The sequence below is a fragment of the Leptinotarsa decemlineata genome, unplaced genomic scaffold (assembly GCF_025532065.1).
Source record: "Leptinotarsa decemlineata unplaced genomic scaffold, Ldec_3_MD MMD2_tig00000008_RagTag_RagTag, whole genome shotgun sequence".
NCBI lineage: Eukaryota > Metazoa > Arthropoda > Insecta > Coleoptera > Chrysomelidae > Leptinotarsa > Leptinotarsa decemlineata.
In genome coordinates, this window is record NW_027412537.1 from 15,706,994 (window position 1) to 15,719,773 (window position 12,780).

At 33.4% G+C, this 12,780-nt stretch overlaps 1 long non-coding RNA gene across 1 annotated transcript; it reads left to right on the plus strand.

The window, feature by feature from the left end:
• The first annotated feature begins 11,103 nt into the window (after positions 1 to 11,103).
• LOC141480745 (uncharacterized) lies at positions 11,104 to 12,578 on the plus strand. Its single transcript, XR_012464533.1, has 3 exons — positions 11,104 to 11,867; positions 11,920 to 12,012; positions 12,313 to 12,578. It is a non-coding gene; the product is annotated as an uncharacterized lncRNA (long non-coding RNA).
• Positions 12,579 to 12,780: the final 202 nt, after the last annotated feature.

The following is a 12,780-nucleotide window of genomic DNA, read 5'->3' on the forward strand; positions in this document are numbered from 1 at the left end:
TTCTTGTTCTGTGGTAATTATATAGGGTTGCGTGTCACTTGAAAGTAATTCAAACGGTTCGGAAGGCAACGAACACGATCGAAAACCATCTTCATGGTACGGTAACTCCATTCCATCAACCGACAGGTATTCATCTCGAGAGATTTCCCACGTTGACGATGTATTCAATTCTTCCTTCTTCAACACTGTTTACATTGACAAATAACAAAGTCATAATAAATTTCATCTTCTGGCCAAAAACCACACGACACCAATTTTTAATCCCTTTATAAAAAATCACTTGTCTCGAGAGGCATTTTTATTTATTATCAGATCCCCGCATACCCTTGTTTTCGGTTACCTGCCAGTGTGGCCCTTGAAACTACAGAAGGATTCCGATGCAACACTCAACTTGACAAATTGGCTGATTATAATTTTTAATCAAGGCCCTAATCTCGACTAAACAAGCCTAAATATAAACATGGGTCTGCTACCAACTAGTAAATCTTCCAGCCAGTGTTGCCAGCTCAATAAAGCTCAAAAATCCGCAAAACGCAATAGAAAAACTTCAAACACAAACTCACCAGGTAGAAGATGAAGAGTTTGGAAGTCTCGAAACACAAGCACTACAGGAAAATGCTTAAGACGCTCTAAGATCGGTGCCTGTGCGAAAGTAGCGATTAACATTGGATTTGAATCGCTGGAGATTCAAGTCCATTTGGAAAAACTTTCCCGGAAAGTTAATTTCATATAAATATAGTTCCCAGGTGGAAGAGTTCTTAAAAAGTGAAGTTCGAGGTGTACTGAGTTGAACTTCAAAACGATGAGCAGCCACAGTGCGTCGCGTATTTCTGATATGTACTGTTGTTGTGGAATGAAATCAGATATCATTCACATGAGTTCTACTTTAAATGAATGGTAACAAATTGCACTTACATGGAACACTGTCATCCTCACTGGTATACACGATGTTTCGCCTTAAGACACTTGCCCTAAGGCTCTTCAGTACCAAGTTGGATAACATTATAGAAAATACACACAATTGTCACGGAATAAGCTTGATCTGCTTATGTCATCGATGACATCGTAATGACATTCATTCACCTATTTGATTTAATTTATTTAATATATTTCAATAAGAACAATTTGATCGATAGTGAAGTCCTTCAGACACATAATTCAACTAAGTTTCTGGGTGTTATGATTGATAAATCACTTTCATGGTCTGAGCATATTGAACGTTTATCAAAAAAACTCTCCAAATCCTACTTCGCAACTCTACAATTGAGGTATGAACTTCATAAGAATATTCTTATTCAAGTTTACTATGCATTAGTATATTCTGAACTATCACTTCACATCACGTTATGGGGAAATGCTACAGAAATAAATAGGATATTTGTTACACAAAAACGAATTGTTAGATTGATGTTCAACATGAGGCCACGTGATTCTTGCAGTGAAATTTTCGAGAGTAAAAAGATTATGACAGTTTGCTGCATTTATATCACATCGGAAAAGTCTAGGGGTATTTTTAAAAATGGCAATAATTTTTTTTTAGATCGCTTTAGGAAAAAAAAAGTTGACGGGTGATTATCAAACGAATGTAACTTACAACAAAATTTTTTAAATGGTCAAAAATACTGAGTGCGCATAAAAGCAAAACTAAAAAAAATATGGCTCTTCTTTGGCACCCCGAAAAAAATCATATTACAAAAAGAATTGGAATCAGTACAAAGTATGGCCTCCACGCTGGTTTATTACGGCCCTACATCTATCGTGCATCGACAAAATGAGATTGTCAATGTCTTGTTGAGGTACATTTGCCCATTCAGCGATTAAAAGCTCTCTCAATTGAAACGTTGTGTGAATGTTCCCCATATGCGGAGTAATTCTTCGTTGAAGCATGTCCCACACATGCTCGATGGGATTCAGGTTCGTTGATTGTGCTGGCCATGGCAATACATCAACACCTTCGTTGGTGAGCCAGTCAATCACTAGACGCGCGACATGTGGACGAGCATTATCGTGCATTAGGTGGAAGTTTTCACCAACAGCACCAGCAAACGGACGGACGATAGGTAGAAGAATGGTGTCGAGGTACTGTCGAGCTGTGAGGGAGCGATTTGGAAAAACGAGATCGGTTCAGTCGCCGATCATGATTCCGCCCCATAGCATTACTGTACCACCTCTGTATGTGTGGACTTCCTGGACGTGTCTCAAGCGTTCATTATTTCCAGGTCGTCTCCACAGACTTACTCGACAAGAATCTGGATGAAATCCAAATCTGAATTCGTCTGTAAACAAAACTGTGACCCAATCATTTGCATCCCAGTTTTGATGTTCTTGACACCACTCTAATCTTCTACCGCGATTGCCTCTCGACAAAGGTAGACATCTAAGTGGCCTTCTGTTGTGGAGATCTGCTTCATGCAGTGGCATGCATCATTTTGTCGCATGCCACCTTGAAGAAGCCCTACAGCTCTATTCATCTCAGCCAGTGGTAAGTGATGGCGTTCCATGTTAAGCACAATATTTCCAGTTTAATTGCTGAGCAAGAACTGCATAGAATGTACAAACTCGACACTTTCAGATTATTCATTTTAGCCGAAAACCTACAGTTTGTAAAAAACTTGATAAAACATTAGTTACCGTTTCTGCAGGCTTTGTTCAACCCATAGAAATCTACAGGGTGGTCGAGTGTACCAATTTAATCGAAATTAAACGACCTCATGCATTTATTTTCATGATATTTAGTATGTTATAAAAATATCCCTAGACTTTTCCGATGTATATATATTAATATATATTAATATATATATATATATATATATATATATATATATATATATATATATATATATATATATATATATACGCAAAGAAAAACATCAAACCGCATGGGAGCTGACGATCAGTTCCCGTTTGTGATGGGTCAGTCCCCACTAACATTCCCAAATCCTCGTCCTGGAGTACTGTAGGTCGACCACTTCAGGGGTCATCTTCGAGGCTGAAATCTCCGAAATTGAATTTCGCAAATCAACACTATCATTGCCACCATCATTGGTACACAGGACATATATAAGCAGCAGAGGTGTTTCGGCTGTTCGTTTCACCAAAAATCTCAAACTGAAGAGTAATTGGTTTGAGAGGAACTCATCTTTTGAGACAGAGCCTAAAATGCGCAGAAAATCCGCAACAAATGCGTAAAGATACTGAAAATGTACAGATTTTGCGTATTTAACGTTTTGTTGGCAACACTGCTTCCAGCTCGTCCCTTCCTGATAAGGGCCAGACGCAAATTAAGAAGGTTGCACTCCATCTTTAATCTTGTGCCGCTTATGTTTCACCCCGTCGTCGGTACTTGACGTTTTGAAGCGGTTTGCTTTATAATTTTGTTTAGATTTCGTAATTTTATGGGTTTATTAAGGGGGAGGTTGTTGAAAAAGGCTTTTAGTGGAACGCGAACATTCACTGTTTTCTCTGCTGGTGATGTTAATATTGACGTGATAAACGACAAAGAGGCGCATTCGTTTTTTTCGTGGAGTTTTATGAGATTATCCCCCACTGGATGTAAATAACTCGAGTGTCAAACATAAACATGGTCTAGTTCTATAGTGATGCATATCCATACACCTGATAATTATTACGCATACACATTCTTTAATTATACTTTATTGTCTGAAGAAATAAATCGTGTTGACAAAGCTAGGAAACGAATATGAAATAAAATAGGTACCTAAATACAGTGAAAGTCTCTAACATGGAACAAATTCACTAAATCAAAGGTGTTGTTTCTTTCGGAAATATGCTCGGACATGTGTATTAGTATTTTAAATGGCCTATTTTAATGCAAAAAAATTATACAGTGTGTGTCAAATATGAGATATGACGTCATCGATAATTTTTTTAAATGACAACCCTGTTTTGTTAATGACTTTTATTAAAGGGTTCAACAAGTTGCACATGCCTGCCAAATTTCAATTTTTTACTCCTTGTCCTTTAAAAGATATTTACCAAACATTATCTAATTCAAAAAATGAATTCAATTCAATAGTCTTTCTTCAACAAGTGTTCAAAATGTTGTACATTTACAAACTGACAATACCCTAAACGTAACTGAAACTCGTTTTGAACATTTCTGATTACTTCGCCAGAAATTAGCCTACACTCCTGTCATATTCGTTCTTTTAAATCCTCAACATTTGCCGGTTTGGTCTTAAAAACTTTGCTCTTCAAGTAACCCCATAAGAAAAAGTCCAAAGGTGTTAAATCCGAAGACCTAGTTGGCCATTCATAGGGTCCTCTTCTGCCTGGAAATACATAATTCAGGTACTCACGGACAGGTCTTGCAAAATGAGGAGGCGCGCCGTCCTGTTGAAACCAGATGTTTCTATTCGGGACGTCAGCTTCTATAGGACAAGGGAACAAAATAGCCAAATTCGGAACTAGGTCCTCCTGCAAGAATTCTAAATATCTTACTCCAGTAAGATTTTCTTGGAAGAAAATCGGTCCTGTAACTCGATCACCAACAATCCCTGCCGAAACATTGGCTTTTCCTGGATGTTGAGTGTGGCCTTCGCTCATCCAGTCTGGGTTTCTGTCTGCCCAATAACCACAATTTTGAAGATTTACCACACCATTCAACGTAAACGTTGATTCGTCAGAAAATAAAACGTTTTCTTTTTGTACAACATTCCTGTCTAGTAGATCCATCATTTCGGAGAGTTCCTGGAGGATTGTTATTTTATATGGATGAAATTTTTCAGCTTTAAGAACTCTTGCCACTGAAGACTGGGTAATTTCGAGTACCCTACCAAACTCTGAAAACCTGATTCGGTTCGCAACGGGGCAGGCTACTGTAGTCCAACAACTATTTGGTATCAAGCTTCAAATGGTGAACGAAATCCTTGGAGTGAGCCGATCCTGGAAGATTTTGCCAGAGGTCTTTAAATCTTCTTGCCATCCAGTTGTTCAATCTTTGTTTGGCAAAACTTAAAGCAATGCCAATGACAGTTCTGGTTCAATGAAGCTACTTGCAGCACCCTCCTTTGCAAGGGAGTCTATAGTCTGGTTCACATGTACTCGATTTAGCTCTTTTTGGTGACATTTTTCAGCCCTGTCCAAAAATCACGACCAAGGTGTCATTCGATTCATATTTTTGCCTAGAAAGTTTAAGGAAGGTCCGAAAACGCGCCGATAAAAATTACAAAATTTATAAACAATCAAGTGAACAAAAAAATGGGGCTTTAGTTTTTTCTTAATATTTCGGAAAATTTTCAAAATTTTGGAAATTTGAAAAAAGATTTGAAAAGATCAATGAATTTGCGTAAAAAAAGTCCCGACACCCGAAACTGTATCTCGATTATTTATCATTTTTACAGAGCCTTGAAAATAGAGCCAAAAGCGGGTAGTCTGGCTTCCGCGCGATTTTCACAAAAAAAATTATTTAAACATATTAAATGTAAATATTGAGGAATGAAAAAGTTCATGTAATGTAAGGATACATCAATAAACAATAATCCGCAGTCAAAAATTTTTTTTCCAATTTTAACGTTAATTATGAATTTGTTAATTAATAACTTTTTCTGAATTGAAAGTTAATATAAAAATCCCTATAATTATTGAATGTAAATATTGAGGAATGAAAAAATTCATGTAGTGTTGAGATACATCAATAAACAATAATCCGCAGTCAAAAATTTTTTTTTCCAATTTTAACGTTAATTACAAATTTGTTAATTAATAACTTTTTCTGAATTGAAAGTTAATATAAAAATCCCTATAATTATTAAACTAAAACCCTGGCATTTCTTTCCTTTGATGAAGTTATCCTTAATAGGCAAAAAAATAGATTACCATTTGCCAAAATAAAAAAATTGTTATTTTCTATTTTGTTATTGAATATTGAAAATTGTATAAAAAATACATTACAATTTTTTTTCTAATTTTTTATTGTTTCAATGTCTCATGGCTAAAAACTAATTGATATATTTTTTTAAATTTTTTTTACAGCTATTAATAAATTTATTATAAACAAATACATTGTTTATAAGCAATTCGAAATTTTTTTTTGCATTATGTTAATGGAAAAAAATCATGATTTTTAGAAAGAAAATGGTTTCTTAAAAAAATTTCTTTGTTGTTAAAAAATGCGTTTGTTGATAAACAATCGTTTTTTGCAACTAAATATTAAAATTAAGGAACCGTTTTTTTTAAATCATAAATTCTATGGTTCTTCAAGGTTTTCAAAAAACTTTTTTTTATTGTTTTTTTAATTGTTCATTTAAAAAAATTGTTATAAACAAATTATTTTTTTATTTTTTTTCAATACGTACTCTGTTCTATAATAAAAGTAACTGTGTTTTTTTAAAATTAATTCTATTTTTTATAAAACTTTTAATATTGTGATATTAAAAAAAACACATAGTTACTTTTATTATAGAACAAAGTATTGAAAAAAAAAATAATTTGTTTGTAACAAAATTTTTCTTAAATAAAAAATTATAAAAGAATAAAAAAAAGTTTTTCCAAAACCTTAAAGAACAATAGAATTTATGATTTAAAAAAACGGTTCTTTGATTTTAATATTTAGTTGCAAAAAACGATTATTAATTAACTAACCCATTTTTTAGCAACAAAAAAAATTTTTTTAGAAACCATTTTTTTTCTAATAATCATGATTTTTTTCAATTAACATAATGCAAAAAAAAATTCGAATTGCTTATGAACAATGTTTTGTTGATAATAAATTAACAATAGCTGTAAAAAATTTGAGAAAAATATTTCAATTAGTTTTTAGTCATGAGACATTATTACAATAAAAAATTTAAAAAAAAATTGTAATTTATTTTTTATAAAATTATAATTTTCAATTGTTAATAGAAAATAACAATTTTTTCATTTTGGCAACGGTAATAATTATAGAAATTTTTATATTAACTTTCAATTCAGAAAATGTTATCAATTAACAAATTTATAATTAACGTTGAAATTGGGATAAACATTTTTCGACTGCGGATTATTGTTTATTGATGTATCCCAACATTACATGAGTTTTTTCATTCCTTAATATTTACATTTGACATGTTTGAATAATTTTTGTTGTTTTTATGTCAGAGTGACGAAAGGCGCGCGGAAGCCAGACTACCCGCTTTTGGCTCTATTTTCAGGGCTCTGTAAAAATTATAAATAATCGAGATACAGTTTCGGCGGTCCAGACTTTTTTTACGCAAATTCATTGATCTTTTCAAATCTTTTTTCAAATTTCCAAAATTTTGAAAATTTTCTGAGATATTAAGAAAAAACTGAAGCCCCATTTTTTTTTCATTTAATCGTTTATAACTTCTGTCATTTTTATCGGGGCGTTTTCGGACCTTTCCTTGAACTTTCTAGTCAAAAATACGAATCGAATGACACCTTGGTCGTAATTTTTGGACAGGGCTGAAAAATGTTACAAAAAAAGTACATGTGAACTAGACTACAACAGCGTTGTTGCATTCCAGGAAAGTGTGGCCAGGAACCAACAACTATCTGATCTTAATATTTCCTTCTCCCATAAGTGGTAACCTCAAGTTTCACCAAATGTTTTCTAATCAAAAACACTGTTTATAGTAGGTCATGCCAAGTCAATCAAGTATCTGAGTGTTTTAAAAACGAGTTGGAGGCGGGATTAATGTTATCAGAAACTTCGTAATCTTAGTTGAAGGATTGCAGTGTTTTTAGGATTGACAGTCATACAAGAATTATTTTCCCTTGCGACTATTTTTCTATTGAAGTACCCACCACCTCAAATGATCCGTCAGTTCAACATTCAGTACTTTTTCCACATCAATAATTCATTGTTCATCACTGATGTACACAAATATTCATCTCACTCCCACAACAACTGTATTAACTATCTTCGAAAAATTCATATGTTTGGAGAGAATAATACGAGTTGAGTTATAATGGTGAAATGAGTTTATGCATCTAATAAAAAAACCATTCAGTATTTATACATCCTGTGTGATAACGAGAAGCAGTGAGATAAATGAAATATAAATCTTTTAATTTGTCACTGTTTCTTTGGCATTATTTCTGGCGTAGGAGTATTTACGGCGAAAATATGGTAATCAGATTGTATTTGGGAATGCGACTTGCTTCTGTATATTTATTAACAAGGGGGTACTCTTTATATATTTATTAATTGGTAATTTTTATGCCGATGGGTTTCTGTCAACATAAATATATCTCTTTTGGAGACCTGGTCCATTCAAGAGAGAAATAATTAATGATACTGGACCAAACCACCCGAGTAGGAATATGGAAATCAACTTTAATTATTTGAAAGTGTGAAAAAGTCTAATTTTCTATGAGGTTTTTGCAGAAAATTGTTTATAGTTACGTTTTGTTCATATTCATGATTATTTGACTGATCACCTAGATCTTAATCAGAACATTTGATGAAAATGTGTCTTCTTTCTTTTTAAAATTGCTCTTTCACGATTGTAAATGTGTTTTGTTTTAATTAGGTTTCTGTCACAATAGAATCAAATCAACAATACTAGAGTCGTTTTCAAATAGCTACATTCGAGAATTCCTATGGATATTATGATTTTCAAATCGAAGGAAATATATTTGAAAATTTTTTGCCAAAAAAATTATCCTATCAAATTTGTCTATTTCTAGTCATGTGTGTCGAAATAACCAATGAAACCATCATTACACTGATAACTACCCATGGATAGTTTTCACGGGTAGTTATCACTTATGTCATGACATTGCTAAGCAACCAACACAATAAAGTTGTTTGACATTTCAGTAATTCAATTTATTTCGCAAATGTCACTTCCTCGCTTTGGTGTTCAAAATGATGCGGCAATTGACAAAATCATTGAAGAAAATACACCAAAAAATACTGTCAATAGTAAAAAATACACTTGGAAAATATTTATGGAGTTTTGTGACGCCAGAAAATATGAATTGGATGGAAATCGTACTCTCGAAGAGCTTGCATTAATACTCAAGGATTAGGCGATTAATTTGAGAAAAAAGGATAGCACAGAGTTTAAGGAGGCTACTGTTAAAACCGTATGGAATATAACAAGCAAATTATTACAAGAAAAGTATTACAAGGAGTATAATATCATGCTAGACCCCTTTAAAAGTGTTGCATTCAAACAAGCGCGGAATGCACGCGACGCAGCACGAAGAAATTTACAAACAGATCCCACTAAACGCAAAACAAGCTCAGTATCATCAACTTCAAATGAAATGAGTAAAATTATAAACTTTTGTGATGAAAATACCCCTATAGGACTCCTACGCAAATTTTATCACATAGCAGCGGTGGAATTGGCTTGGAGAGGTGGTGAAGGTGCTGCTTGCTTAGTTGATTATTTTCATATCGAAAAGGACAACAATGGATCTCCAACTAATAGGATAGAATATAATCCAATTTTCAGTAAAACCTGCCAAGGGGGTTCAAAGAACTGCGCCTCTAGCAAATGGTTAGTTCAAAATAGTGATAACAATGCTTGTCCTGTCAGATTATTCATTGAATTATTATCAAAACGAGGCACAAATATCAAGACAGATAGACTATTTTTAAGGCCAAATCGTCACTGGAAGACAGGAAGCGATAACTGGTATGACAATATGCCTCTGGGTAGAAATATAATCAACGGATGGACGAAATCTTCTGCTGAAGCAATTGGCTTGGATACGAAACAGAGGAAAATAACCAATCACTCTAATAGAGCAACTGCAGTCAGTCAACTAGCTGAGAGTGGAGTTCAAGAACAGCAATTGTTGAAAATTACTGGGCACAATAATGGAAATTCCATAAAACCTTATTTGAATATTGATCAGGAACATCATAACCAAATAATCAATAGTATGCGTGGAAACACCTATGCAGTAACCGAGGCAAATACAGCAAGATCAACGGAATATCATTATACAAATTGTTCTTTTAATAACTGTGTGTTCAATAAATAATTTTGTTCGAATTGCAAAAAATTATCTCACCGAATATCCCTCGAACATTGATAAATAACTCATAATTTTATCACAACTTCCTCAAGCACGTTATTTTAGGTAACATCCCTCCGCCTTCGGCGTCGGGATGTTACCAAATAACGTGCTTTCGAAAACTGTGATAAAATTATTTCGTTAGTTATCAATGTCCTTGGGATATTATAGCTGATAATTTTCCTCTTCTGACTATTTGAAATTTCTGACACGGTTCCACAAAGTTCTGTTTCTGTGATATTGAATATGAAAGGCACAAAACATATTCTGGAACTGAAACTCTTTTATTTGTACCTACATCACAAAAATTAATAAAAAATAATCATACAATCTTTCAAATGAACAATGCAAACGTTTTTGCATGGATAATATCTAATATGTTTTCTAATTCTTGGCTAGGTATCCATGTGAAACAATGGTCATGTCCTAGCAAACCTTTACAAAACATAAAACGTTCACAGAACCACAGTTCACAGACACAACACAGGATTAAATAATGCAGAGTTGTGACGACAGCTCGCAATTTTGACACAAGTACGGTATTTGCTGATCTGGAATTCGAAAGACGGAATTGCAATGTTGCCACACATATTGTTGTTATTTTTTATTGTACTCGATGGGAGTCCAACTGAAAATGTAAAAAAAATGAGATTATAGTAAATAGTACCGAATAGTCTACATATTGATCCGGGAAGTACCTTCGTATCAAAATCATGAAATAGTACCGAATGCGGTACAATAGTACCTTAACGGCAGCACTATGCAGGAATCTTCACTGAACATTTCCTGCATATGCATTTGACCATACAACTGAAACAGTCGACCTTCAATTTTGGAACGGGCACACTTGCAGACCGGTTTCGAGCTCGTTAGCCACTCGTCAGTGCAAGATAGTGACCATCATCGACCTAAAGTCAATGATATTCCATAATTGAAAATCGGAATTCTTTCACCCACACAGCACTAGATATTCATGGAATATTCCCTGTATATCATAACACGAACGTATATATTCCAAATATTCATAGAATATTCTTGGAATATATACATGTTTTTAGAATATTCATAGAATATGCTTGAATAAATATGGCAGGATTATTCCCGAAAGAATGTGCATAGAATGTCTATAAATGGATTATTCTCCCTTGAATATTCTAAGAATATTGTCGATCGAATATACCATATGGTATATTCTTAGAATATATCCCCACGGTATATTTTGGAATATTCTATACAATGGAATTTTGAATTATCTTATAATAACGTATTCAAATAATTCAATATTATTAAAAACAAAAATATTTGAAGATCTTATTCGAATGCATAACCTAATGTATATAACCCTGATAGTGTTAACCAGTTTTTGAACTCAACGCAAAGATTCTGGATGAATTGCTCCAACAGCAACTGTTGGAAACAACAAAAAAATTTGAATGGGCCAATAAATGAACCAATTGCATCAATAAATTGGTTGATTCTCATCCTATTTGTCTTTTTGTATTTGAAATTATTTAATTACAAAGCGAAAAATCCTGGAAACAGAGAAATGGGGAAGTGAATAATTGGAGTAAACGTTTCTCATTGGTCAATTGAAGTGTAGCGCGCGACAGTCGAATAAGCTCTGTGAAAGCGGCTGTCCCTTAATGCATGGTACATTTGCGTTTGCGTTAAATTCGACATTTGATTCAACATGGCGGTTGACGTGGCAGGTTCGCGTGTGTAATGCATGATGTGTTGGTGTTATTATCAAAGTATAATTCTGTCACGTTCAGTGTACCATTTATAATTTGGGGTTGTCCAATTTGCAGTACAGCGAATAGTTTGATTTTGGATCTTCAAACAGGAGAGTTGCATCTATTCAGTCTTCAAGAAAAGTAAGTATCGATAGTAAAGTCATGGTGATTAACCTACTATACCTCATTTTAGGTTCGAGGAGAGTTGGTGTGTGGAATTTGTTGGTTTGACTAAGTACATGTTTGAACTAGAGTGATTTCAGCTGTGTATCTTCAATAGAGAAAAGTAAGGAATGACACATTCCTTTGTATCATTTGTTTTTATAATTTTTATCACTCGTTTTCAAGATAGTATCAATTTGCCTAAAAGGAAACAGAGTGGTACCTGGTACAGGCAGGTGCGCCAAGGAACTGAAAACGTAATGATTACTTTTCAACAAGACAATGCAAGTTGCTCTCCAAGTCATAAAATGTTGTAAATGTTCATGAGTAACCTATGCGAAAAATATCTATTTGATTTTTATTCCAGTTTTATTGTGCCACTTTCAAATAGTGATAATGAACGTTAATGTACATTTTGTTCCAGGTATTACTATTGAAACACTGGCTGATGCATTGTTGGACAAATATAAGGAAAACTATTCTGGTGAGCAAAGTTTGAATAACTTTAAGTAAGTGAAATTCATTGAAGAACCCATCATACCACTCATTTTAAATACTTCATTTGTGGGTTTATTTTTCGAAGTGAGAAACCTAACCTAACCTATTTCTTGATGTAATACACTTTTTCTTTTTCAATGAAATGATATATTTATTATTTATTAATTAGTGCTGATGAATTCACAGAGTTGTTATTTTAGTATATTTTTTAGTATACATTTGTTTGAAACTAGGAACGTCCTAATTTGAATACATTTCTAATATTTGTAATATGACAGTATTCAGGAATATTTTATTCAGTGAATAAATATTTTGAATTAGATTTTTTTTTAATATTGGTTGAAACGTCAAATATTTCAGTGTATATTGTTTTTAAAATATATTTGTTTATGAA